Raw genomic sequence first — 12,898 nt, 5'->3', positions numbered from 1 at the left:
TCTCATCGATACCTTTACCAAAACATGTTCCACACATCCCTCACGTTACCGACATAAACATTTCACTCTAGCCCATCACCCAGATGAACCAGACCTGACACAACTCTAAGCATAGCAGGCATAGCAAAGTAGGAATCACATACATGGCTCAATCAACTCCTACACATGCTAGTGGGTTTCATCTAGTTACTGTGGCAATGACAGGTCATGCAGAGGATAAGGGTTCAACTACCATAGCACACAGCAGTTTGAAACGTGTTGTCTTAATGCAGTAAACAAGAGCAGAGCGAGAACATGGGTTGTATCGAAATGATCAATGGGTTGCTTGCCTGTTGTAGAGGTAGTAGGGTACTGCCCTTCAGACGGATACTCGGGGTTATCCTCGGAGGCAGAACCTACCACGAAAGACACACTAAACATAATCAACACATGGCAATATGCAACAATATGATGCATGCTATGACATGGCAAGATGAAAGTGTTTTGGCCTAATGCAAGCTAAAACAGAAGGGTATAAACTCATTTGAATCAAAGATTCAAATATTAGCTCATTAAACATGGACTTATTAGTGCATTACCTTATTCTGCTTAAACAGCAGGGTTAACTTGTTTTGTCATGCATGAAACCATTACAGATGGATAGACTGAATTTTTCTGATCATTTTTCATATATAAATCTTTGCATTTGGAGCTATGGTTGATTTTCTATGATTTTTAGAAGTTTTGACAATTTTCTGGAATTTCCTATTAAAGAATAAATCCAGTAATTGAGTTAATGCGTCAGCACTGCGTCACTGTGATGTCAGAGGGACAAAGGCGCCAGCCCAGGTCAAACCTGACTGGTGGGCCCCTTCTGTCAGTTTCTCAGCTAACTAATAGAGTTAGTTAGTGTTTAGTTAGCACTAAACTGGGTTAGTTAGGCTCTGGGCCCACATGTCAGTGAGAGAGGGTTAGTTAACGACGTCATTAACCTCTAACAGAGTGATTAGCTCTAATTTAAACTAATCTGAATTAGTTAGGAGCCGGCCCCACCTATCAGTGTCTCAGGCGGAGTCAAACTGGGGTCAAACCCCTGGTCAGCGGGGTTAATCCCGCCGGCGTTGAGTCGCCGGCGAGGCCGAGACGGCGGAGAGCTTCGGAAATCGGCCACAGGCGACCAATTCGACCGCGGTTTGGTCCTACGCGTAGCTGGGGCTCGTGCGCATCTAGTGGGGAAGTGGGAGGAGCTGGGGTGGAGAGAGCTCGCCGGAGTCGAGCTCGTGGCGGCGGCCGGAGCTCGGCCGTTGGTGGTTTTGCTGCTGCAGCGAGCTAGCAGGGAAACGGACGCACTAGCGAGGCGCTACGAGGTGCGGTGAGTGCGTTAACCACCCGCGCTTGACCAAATGGCCACCGGAGTGACGCCGGCATCGAGCTCACGCGGCGGCGTGCTACGGTGAGCAAGGGGGCGGCGTCTACGGCGAGCAAATGAAGCAGAGAAGAGGGGGGATCGGTAGAGGAGCTCACGGCGGTTGAAGGACGCGTCTCAGCGGGCTCGGGGGAGGTCGGACGTCGTCGGGGCGTTGCTGGCGATCTCGGCGGACCGAGGAAGAAGAAGGCGTCGGGGAGGCACTTGGAGGCGTCCGGCGTCGTGTGAGTCGATGAGGAGGCGTGGACGATGGAGGCGGAGCTCACGGGCACGTCAGGGAGGCAAGGGGGTGGCTCTGGTGAAAACTACGGCGAACGGCGGTGAGGATCGCGCTCGGCCATCGCGGGAGAGGGTGAGGGAGACGAGGGGGTGGCTCTGGTGAAAACTACAGCGAACGGCAGCGAGGATCGCGCTCGGCCATCGCGGGAGAGGGTGAGGGAGATGAGGGGGAGAGAGGGGAGGAGTGCAGGGAGGTGCTGGGCGTCTCCGTGGCGCTCGGATGGGGACGAGGAGGCAGCAGGTGGTGGAAGCAGGAGGTGGCCGCGGGAGCACGCGCCAGCGACACGCCTCTGCCTACTGGCAGAGGTGGGTGACGACTGGCACAGGCCGGGTGGGCCGGACCAGCACAGATAAGGCCCAGGTGGGCTTCTCCCTCTCTCTCTTTTTCTGATTTGTTTTCTTTTTCTATTTAACTGCAACTATTGGGCTTTATTAAAAATACTAAAATGTTTCCAAAAATCCTGAAAATAATTGTGGGCTCTGTTTATAATATTTCCAACAGCAAACATTTATTTCCTGAATTATCTGAGCATTTAAATTATTTTATAGCATTTAAATGCCCAAAATCAAATACTTATGATTTAATTCAATGACCTTCTATTGACCTAGAAAATTGTGCACCAATTTTGCTATAGGTTCTAACCCAAGACAAAGAGGGTGAACTTTTTAGAAGGGCATTTCAGGTTCATTGAAAATAATTTTAGTAAACCCTAGTTGTTTCCAGGGGGGTGTTGTGGGTTCTGTCATCCCCATTTCAAACTTAAAAGGAAATTAAACATGATGCACACTCTAATGCTTGAACTAGCTAGGGTGTGACAACTCACCCCCACTCAAAAGAATCTCGTCCCGAGATTTAGGATCCTCCGGAAAGAAGGTGGGATACTCGAGTCGAAGACGATCCTCCCTTTCCCAAGTGGCTTCTTTCTCGGAATGGTGTGACCATTGAATCTTGAGAAACTTGATATTACAACGTCGAGTGGTACGCTCGGCTTGATCAAGGATACGAACGGGATATTCCCGATATGAGAGGTTATCTTGTAGATCAAGCGTTTCGTGGTCCACTCCACGGATAGGATTCACGAAGCAACGCCTGAGTTGAGAAACGTGGAAGACATCGTGAACTCTGGAAAGATTGGAAGGTAGTTCCAATTGGTAGGCAACTTCTCCCCATTTGGCAAGAATGCGAAAGGGTCCAATGTAACGAGGAGCCAATTTGCCTTTGATACCGAAACGATGGGTTCCCTTTAATGGAGTAACCCGAAGGTAAGCCTTCTCGCCAACTTCATAAGTCATAGGCTTATGTTTACGATCATATTGACTCTTTTGACGAGATTGCGCTGTTTTCAATTTCTCACGAATAACGCGAACCTGCTCTTCTGCTTCCTGAATCATATCCACGCCAAAGAGTTGTCTTTCCCTGATTTCTGACCAGTTAAGAGGCGTTCGACATTTTCGTCCATAGAGAACTTCGAAAGGAGCCTTGCCCAAGCTAGTTTGATAACTATTGTTATAAGCAAACTCCACGAATGGAAGGCATTTCTCCCAACTCATTCCGAACGAGATGACAGAAGCTCGGAGCATATCCTCCAGAATTTGATTGACTCGTTCTACTTGACCACTTGACTGAGGATGGAAGGCGGTGCTAAAGGAGAGATGAGTTCCCATAGCATTTTGGAAACTTACCCAAAATCGAGAGGTGAAGAGACTCCCACGGTCTGAGTTAATTTCCAATGGAACACCATGAAGAGACACTATTCGGGAGATGTATAAATCGGCTAGCTGGCTAGCGGTGATACTCTCACGAACAGGTAGAAAGTGGGATACTTTGGAAAGATGGTCGATCACGATGAAGATGGCATTATTCCCTCTCTTGGTCCTGGGAAACCCAGTGATGAAATCCATACTGATTTTATCCCATTTCCACTCAGGAATAGCCAAAGGTTGAAGGGTGCCTGCAGGCCGTTGATGCTCTGCTTTAACACGATGACAAACGTCGCAATTAGCAATGTATTGAGCGATTTCTCTCTTCATCCTAGTCCACCAAAACCTCTGGCGTAGGTCTTGATACATTTTAGTACTACCGGGATGAATGGTGAGAGGAGATTCATGAGCTTCCTTAAGGATCAACTGGCGTAGATGTTGTTTCTTGGGAACCACCAAACGGTTCTCGAAGAAGACAGCACCTCGCTCATCCATGGAGAAACATTTAGCAACTCCGCTAGCGATGTTTTCCTTTATCCGGGATATGCCCTTATCATACCGCTGGGCGGTTATGATTTGATCCATAAGGTTAGGTTTCGCCACCAGGGTGGATAGAAAACCTCGAGGAACAATGTGAAGATTAAGCTTACGAAATTCCTCATGGAGAAGTGGTTGACTTTGTTGTAACATCAGGTTGTTACAATAGGACTTACGACTTAGCGCATCAGCCATGACATTGGCCTTGCCCGGGGTGTAAGTTATTCCTAAGTCGTAATCCGATATCAACTCGACCCAACGTCTTTGCCTGAGATTCAAATCTGGTTGGGTGAAGATATATTTCAAACTTTGGTGATCGGTGAAGATCTCGCAACGATTACCGAGGAGGTAATGCCGCCAAGTTTTGAGTGCATGGACTACAGCTGCAAGCTCTAGATCATGTGTGGGATAATTTTCCTCATGTGGGTGCAATTGCCGTGAAGCATAGGCAATTACCTGACGATCTTGCATGAGTATGCAACCCAGTCCTTGTCGTGAGGCATCGCAATAGAAAATAAAGTCCTTGGAGAAATCTGGTGGTACCAGTACGGGAGCTGATGTCAGGCGTCTTTTCAGTTCCTGAAAGCTAAACTCGCACTGTGGAGTCCACTCGAACTTTTTGTCTTTCTTGAGGAGTTCAGTTAGAGGTTTAGCAACCTTGGAGAAATTCTCGACGAAGCGGCGGCAATAGCTCGCTAAGCCAAGGAAGCTCCGAACTTGCTTGATCGTCTCAGGTGGAGTCCAATCAAGGACGGCTTGAACTCGCTCGGGATTGACAGCAATACCCTTACCAGAGATTACATGGCCTAAATAGGTCACTTCTGGCAACCAAAATTCACACTTGGAGAATTTGGCATAAAGGCAATGCTCTCGAAGTTTCATCAATACCAGCCTTAGATGTTCAGCATGTTCCTCTTCAGTCTTGGAGTAGATGAGTATGTCATCGAGGTATACTACGACAAATTTATCCAAATACTCCATGAAGACCGAGTTCATTAACCGGGAGAAGGTGGCTGGGGCATTGGTTAAACCGAAGGACATAACGGTGTACTCGTATTGGCCATAACGAGTAACAAAGGCCATTTTGGGAATGTACCCGTTTCTGATTTTGATTTGATGGTAGCCCAACCTCAAATCCATCTTGGAAAAGACTGAGGATCCAGCGAGTTGATCATACAGATCGTTGATCCTGGGAAGCGGGTATTTGTTCTTGATGGTGACCAAATTGACAGGTCGGTAATCCACAACCATTCGATCTGTTCCATCCCTCTTCTTGACGAAGAGGACAGGGCAGGCCCAAGGAGAGGAACTAGGACGGATGAAACCCTTTTTTAAGGACTCATCGAGTTGGTTCTTAAGCTCGGCTAGTTCTAAGGGCGCCATCTTGTAGGGTCTTATGGAAATTGGAACGGTTCCTGGAACAAGGTCTATCACAAACTCGACATCCCTGTCAGGTGGAACACCTGGCAGTTCTTCTGGAAAGACATCCAGAAAGTCTCGGACTACCGGAACATCCTCAAGGTCTGGAAGGGGGATGGCATTTAGGGAGTAGAGCTGGCGCTTGGCCACTCGAGTTAAGACATTGACTGTCTTGCCCGATGGGTAAGTAAGTTGAACGGTTCTAGTGGCACAATCAATCTTAGCATAATGAGATGACATCCAGTCCATACCCACAATGATGTTTATGTCCGAGGACTTGAGGGCTATTAAGGAAGCAAGTAACACAAGTCTATCGATAAGAATTTCGTTCCCATGGCTTACTCTAAAAGTTTGCCATTTGGAACCCGGAGTTTGAATTACCATGGAAGTGGGCATGTCACAGAATGTCGTGTTATGCATTCGAGCATAGTTCTCGGATATGAATGAATGAGATGCTCCAGTATCGAAAAGAACAGATGCCGGATGGCAGTTAACAAGGAGCGTACCAAGGACGACGTTAGGATCCTCATGAGCCTCCTCGGCTGAAACATAGTTGACATGGCCATGGGCAGTGGTGGCCGGCTTGGCGTAGAATGTCTTTCCCGCAGGCTTACCACGGCCAATAGACTTTCCAGTTTGATTGGGGTTGTTGTTCTGGGGACACTCTCAGCTATAGTGACTCGGCTCTCCACACTTGAAACAAGTCACCACATTGGGACGTGGAGCAGCGTTAGCAGCGGGGCCACCATAGGGCTTGGGCGGTGCAAATTGCTGGTTGGGACGAGGCGCCTCAAAGGATGGCCTCGGGATGAACCTGGGTGGCAGTGCCGTGCTTGGGATCCACACCCGGCGCTTCTAAGCTCCAGAGCCGGATGAAGAGCCAAAATCACGGGAGTGCTTGCGTGAAGCGTCATAATCAGTCTGGCCTGTCTCAGCACTGATGGCTTTATTGACCAACTTCTGAAAGGAGGTGCACTCGTGCAGACGAAGATCGCGGCAAAGCTCAGGGCTAAGTCCCTTGCAGAACCTTGCCTGCTTCTTAGCGTCAGTAGATACCTCTTCAGGGGCATAGTGTGCCAGATTCCCAAATTCACGACTATATGCATCCACAGTCAGTCTTCCTTGGGTGAAATTGCAGAACTCCTCCCTCTTGCGATCCATGAGACCTTCCGGAATGTGATGCTCACGGAAAGCCTCACTGAATTCAGCCCAAGTATTGATTTGGCCGACCGGGCACATAGCTTCAAAATTTTCCCACCAGTGGCTAGTAGGGCCTTCGAGATGGTAGGCAGCGTAAGTAACCTTGTCGGCTTCGGCTATGTTGGCAGAACGTAGCTTGTGGGTGAGGCTGCGAAGCCAGTCATCCGCGTCGAGGGGCTCGACGGAATGGTTAAACTTTGGTGGGTACAGCTTGATAAAGTCATTGATTGACACCAAGTCATTTCGCGGATGGCGTGCAGTGTTCTGCTCAATCCGCTCCAGCAGGCGGTTAGTCTCACGCTTGTTTCTTTCCACCTCCAGCATTACTTCGGCCAGAGAAGGCGGGTGAGGCAGATTTTCACCCCTAGCTGCACTGGCTTCCCCCTGCTCCGGGGCAGCAGGGTTGCTGCGGGTGTTGACCATCCTAGGAGAAAACAAGACAACAGTTTAGATAAGGATGGCTCAACTTAGCAAGGAAGTGCAGAATGTAATGGATAACACAGAATGCAGAGATGTTCATTCGTATGTCATGGTAATATAAAACTGCCATATATATACCAACGGTCATACACATCATACATAGTTTAGTACAAGCCCAGGCTACAGTACAACTATGATGAAAGATGTTACATCTCGTCGGAGGCATTCCAAGCTCCTATACATTATTTGTCTACACCTCCGGAATTGATTACACGCCAAGTCATATTCCACAAGTCACGCAGGACAGTGGAGATACAACTATTACAATACTAGTGATACTACTACTAACTCAGACAGCTCCGTAGTAGTCCTCATAGAAGTCACCTCCATAGCCTGGAAGTTCAACGTGATCATCCGGGAACAGACGGTCCTGAGGAGCCTATGGACCATAGGGGCTAGGATGAGGTCTTGGACCAACAAACGGTGGCCTGCGAGGACCACGGGGTGGGGTGATGCCCCCCACATCACGCCAATCCACCATGTTTGGCAGAGCAGATCTCATAGGATACAGATCCCTTGTATCCATACATCCATCTTGCACCGCAGGTGCAAACCGAGTCAATGTGGCCCAATGATCAGCACGAGTATTGAAAAGCTCCAACCTCAAGGCCTGATTCTCTCGGTCCTTATCTTCGAGCATCTCGGCAGTGGTGCGAGTTAATGAGTCCTCCTGAGTGGAGTCAGCATAGATAGCCTGAAGATACCCTTGCGCTCCCGGAAGTGAAGCTGGCATGTAACGGAAGTCGGTGTTCCGAAGCAGGCCAGTCCGGACTCGCATGATGGTCATCATGGAATAGGCAGCATCCTGCACAGCCATCTCAACAGTAACCCCGAGTCCATAGGAACAGTGAAGGGCTCGGTAGATCCAGGATAAGAAGGAAATATCATGACGGTGCAGAAATATTGGCTTTGATTAAAGTCGCGGAACTGCTCTTCGACAGTGTATTCAGGATACCAACGGTAACCCGTCTCGATCATTACCCGGACTAACATAGAAGTATGACCGGGCACGTCGAGGCACCGGGTCAGGCGAACCACTTGGTTTTGAACATGGTTGGCCATCTGAAAGCACAACCACAAAGCAAAGACATTAGAATTTCTAGGGAAAATTGGACAGCATAACAGCTGTAAATGCTCAGAAAAAGATTTGAGACATCCACAACAGTCTGCAATACCACTCAACAACATCATATCAAGGTTCTGATTCAATTAGCAACATACTAAAAATAGTAGAAACTGAACCGGGAGTTGTAACAACAATCCTATAAGCTACTATGGATTAGTAACACGTCAACCTGATAGAAGAAGAGAGCCTAGTCCTTAACCCACGTTGAATGAGAAGAGAAAGACTCAGACCAGAGGACATAGGGTAAAGGAGTAAAAGAGCCTTACATTCCCTCCCACAATCAATTCCCCTACATAGAACTAAAGCATTTCTAGACTCGACATCGACCAGTTTGGCTCAACGAACCTACAGGCAGTCCGGCTCTGATGCCAACGCTGTCAGGACCCCAATTCCAAGTCACATCGATCTAGCCGGTAACACCTCATATCACTTTGCGGCCTCACGACGGTATCCCACGAGTGTCGCCTTACCATGGCCCAGGACCGTTTGCGCCTTTTGGCTCATGTATATGATAGTGTCGCTAGCATCCATATGACAGAGAACCCGGGCCGACATGGCTAGTCGTGAACCCAAAGCGGCACAGACCTATGGAGACAGGCATACATGAATCACATCGAGCATGTCGGTCATCAGCGAGTGATTCCGGGCTGTAGCACTGGGCTAAGAGGACTCCGGGGAACCCGGGCTGTAGCAGGCTAGGCAGGACTCCGAATATCACCGCGTGACATTTCCCCGAAGGGACAGACATAGGAACGAAGTGAAACACATGCCGGCCAGTCAAGTGTCCTGAACAGTAGTGCTGGGCTAGCAGGACTCCGGTGAACCGGGCTGTAGCGGACTACTATGGCTCGAGGAACACTAGACTACATTTCCCCATAAGAAAGGCTGCCAAGGATAAACAACTAGATTGTCGGATCCCACTCATACCAAGCATTTCAATCATACACACAATATGCCCGATATGAGTACATACAACATGGCATCACAACAAAACTCTACAACTCAAGTACTTTATTTAAAGGCTCCCGAGAGCCATACATAACATGTTCATACAGATAGGGGTCACATGACCCGACACTCAAGTCATACAATCAGACAAGCACATGCGGAAGCAACTAGTCTGAGTACAGACACTAGAAAGAAAGAAGGCTTCTCGAAGCCTGTCTATCTACATAGGGCCCTCCATGGCCAGGATCACCACCTGGGTGGCTAGTCACTCGTCGACGTCAAGGTCTACGTAGAACCCATCGGAGGGGGCGGTGTTGTCGTCTGAAAACAGTAATTAAGCAAACATGAGTACAAAGGTACTCAGCAAGTCTTACATCAAAACCTAATATACATGCTCATTCTCAAGAAGGTGGTGGGGTTATTGCAACAAGCCAGCTTTGACTCTTGGCTAAGCTATCCTACAGAACTCCACTAGTAAAATAGTTTTCGCACACGAGTCCACTACTCACCAACACAATACTCCACCGGGGATCCTCTCTCGTCATCCTACGAGAGGGCCATCCTCGGTACTCACACTTATCTTGAGACTTTTAATAGTATCCATTTAACTTGTCTATGAACTGTATAGGCAACCAAGTAGTCCTTTACCGCTGACGCGGCTATTCGAATAGTTTTATACCCTGCAGGGGTGTACTTCTTCATACACGCTTTCACCACTTACCGTCGTTTACACGACATGTACTCGCCAACCTTCAAGCGGAAGCCCAGCGAGGGTGTCGGCCACGGCCTACCTAAACACTTAAGTCTCTAGTCCAGGTTTATCTCCTATCCAGGTTCCATCCGCAGGGAGTCCGGCCGAGGTTTCCACTTACGGCCCCGAACGATGTGAACAGGGTTCCTGAGACGCCAAACGGGTGACTCGGTACACCGTGCCACGGTGTATCTACCGCAACACAGCCCACCCCTAGTGTCAGCGCTACGCACGGCCGCCAACACATAACCTACAACACCAGAAACTATTTGCAACTCCTGGACAGAGTACTAAGGTATTTAAGAAGCCGGGAGGGTCAATTAAGGATCCCAATGCATGGTAGTAGCTGAATCTTAAATCACACATACAGATCTCAGTTCTTAGGGACAGCCTCAATGAAACAACCCACCATGTACTCCTACATGGCCTCTCATCGATACCTTTACCAAAACATGTTCCACACATCCCTCACGTTACCGACATAAACATTTCACTCTAGCCCATCACCCAAATGAACCAGACCTGACACAACTCTAAGCATAGTAGGCATAGCAAAGTAGGAATCACATACATGGCTCAATCAACTCCTACACATGCTAGTGCATTTCATCTAGTTACTGTGGCAATGACAGGTCATGCAGAGGATAAGGGTTCAACTACCGTAGCACACAACAGTTTGAAACGCGTTGTCTTAATGCAGTAAACAAGAGCAGAAGCGGGAACATGGTTTGTATCGGAATGATAAATGGGTTGCTTGCCTGTTGTAGAGGTAGTAGGGTACTGCTCTTCAGACGGATACTCGGGGTTATCCTCGGAGGCAGAACCTACCACGAAAGACACACTGAACATAATCAACACATGGCAATATGCAACAATATGATGCACGCTATGACATGGCAAGATGAAAGTGTTTTAGCCTAATGCAAGCTAAAACAGAAGGGTATGAACTCATTTGAATCAAAGATTCAAATATTAGCTCATTAAACATGGCCTTATTAGTGCATTACCTTATTCTGCTTAAACAGCAGGGTTAACTTGTTTTGTCATGCATGAAACCATTACAGATGGATAGATTGAATTTTTCTGATCATTTTTCATATATAAATCTTTGCATTTGGAGGTATGGTTGATTTTCTATGATTTTTAGAAGTTTTGACTATTTTCTGGAATTTCCTATTAAAGAATAAATCCAGTAATTGAGTTAATGCATCAGCACTCCGTCACTGTGACGTCAGTGGGTCAAAGGCGCCAGCCCAGGTCAAACCTGACTGGTGGGCCCCTTCTATCAGTCTCTCAGCTAACTAATAGAGTTAGTTAGTGTTTAGTTAGCACTAAACTGGGTTAGTTAGGCTCTGGGCCCACATGTCAGTGAGAGAGGGTTAGTTAACAACTTCATTAACCTCTAACAGAGTGATTAGCTCTAATTTAAACTAATCTGAATTAGTTAGGAGCCGGCCCCACCTATCAGTGTCTCAGGCGGAGTCAAACTGGGGTCAAACCCCTGGTCAGCGGGGTTAATCCCGCCGGTGTTGAGTCGCCGGCGAGGCCGAGACGGCGGAGAGCTTCTGAAATTGGCCACAGGCGACCAATTCGACCGCGGTTTGGTCCTACGCATAGCTGGGGCTCGTGTGCATCTAGTGGGGCAAGTGGGAGGAGCTGGGGTGGAGCGAGCTCGTGGCGGCGGCTGGAGCTCGGCCGTTGGTGGTTTTGCTGCTACAGCGAGCTAGTGGGGAAATGGACGCACTAGCAAGGCTCTACGAGGTGCGGTGAGTGCGTTAAGCACCCGCGCTTGACCAAATGGCCACCGGAGTGACGCCGGCGTCGAGCTCGCGCGGCAGCGTGCTACGGTGAGCAAGGTGGCGGTGTCTACGGCGAGCAAACGAAGCAGAGAAGAGGGGGGATCGGTAGAGGAGCTCACGGCGGTTGCAGGACGCGTCTCAGCGGGCTCGGGGGAGGTCGGACGTCGTCGGGGCGTTGGCGGCGATCTCGGCGGACCGAGGAAGAAGAAGGAGTCGAGGAGGCGCTTGGAGGCGTCCGGCATCGCGTGAGTCGACGAGGAGGCGTGGACGATGGAGGCGGAGCTCACGGGCACGTCAGGGAGGCGAGGGGGTGGCTCTGGTGACAACTACGGCGAACGGCGGCGCGGATCGCCCTCGACCATCGCGGGAGAGGGTGAGGGAGACGAGGGGGTGGCTCTGGTGACAACTACGGCGAATGGTGGCGAGGATCGCGCTCGGCCATCGCGGGAGAGGGTGAGGGAGACGAGGGGGAGAGAGGGGAGGAGTGCAGGAAGGTGCTGGGCGTCTCCGTGGCGCTCGGATGGGGATGAGGAGGCAGCAGGAGGTGGAAGCAGGAGGTGGCCGCGGGAGCACGCGCCGGCGACACGCCTCTGCCTACTGGAAGAGGTGGGTGACGACTGGCACAGGCCGGATGGGCCGGGCCAGCACAGGTACGGCCCAGGTGGGCTTCTCCCTCTCTCTCTTTTTCTGATTTGTTTTCTTTTTCTATTTAACTGCAACTGTTGGGCTTTATTAAAAATACTAAAACGTTTCGAAAAATCCTGAAAATAATTGTGGGCTCTGTTTAGAATATTTCGAACAGCAAACATTTATTTCCAGAATTATCTGAGCATTTAAATTATTTTATAGCATTTAAATGCCCAAAATCAAATACTTATGATTTAATTCAATGACCTTCTATTGACCTAGAAAATTGTGCACCAATTTTGCCAGAGGTTCTAACCCAAGACAAAGAGGGTGAACTTTTTAGAAGGGCATTTCAGGTTCATTGAAAATGATTTTAGTAAACCCTAGTTATTTCCAGGGGGTATTGGGGGTTCTGTCATCCCCATTTCAAACTTAAAAGGAAATTAAACATGATGCACACTCTAATGCTTAAACTAGCTAGGGTGTGACACCCCACCTCGCCGACGACCTCCCCCGCGAACTCCGGCCGCCGCCTCCCTCAACTCCAGCGAGATCCGCCGCCATCTCAGTTCGCGTGCAGAGGAACCCTAGATCTCACGGGGTAAAATTCATCTAAGTCCCGAAGT

The sequence above is a fragment of the Triticum urartu genome, chromosome 7, assembly GCF_003073215.2.
Source record: "Triticum urartu cultivar G1812 chromosome 7, Tu2.1, whole genome shotgun sequence".
NCBI lineage: Eukaryota > Viridiplantae > Streptophyta > Magnoliopsida > Poales > Poaceae > Triticum > Triticum urartu.
Note: the sequence above shows the minus strand (reverse complement) of the source record.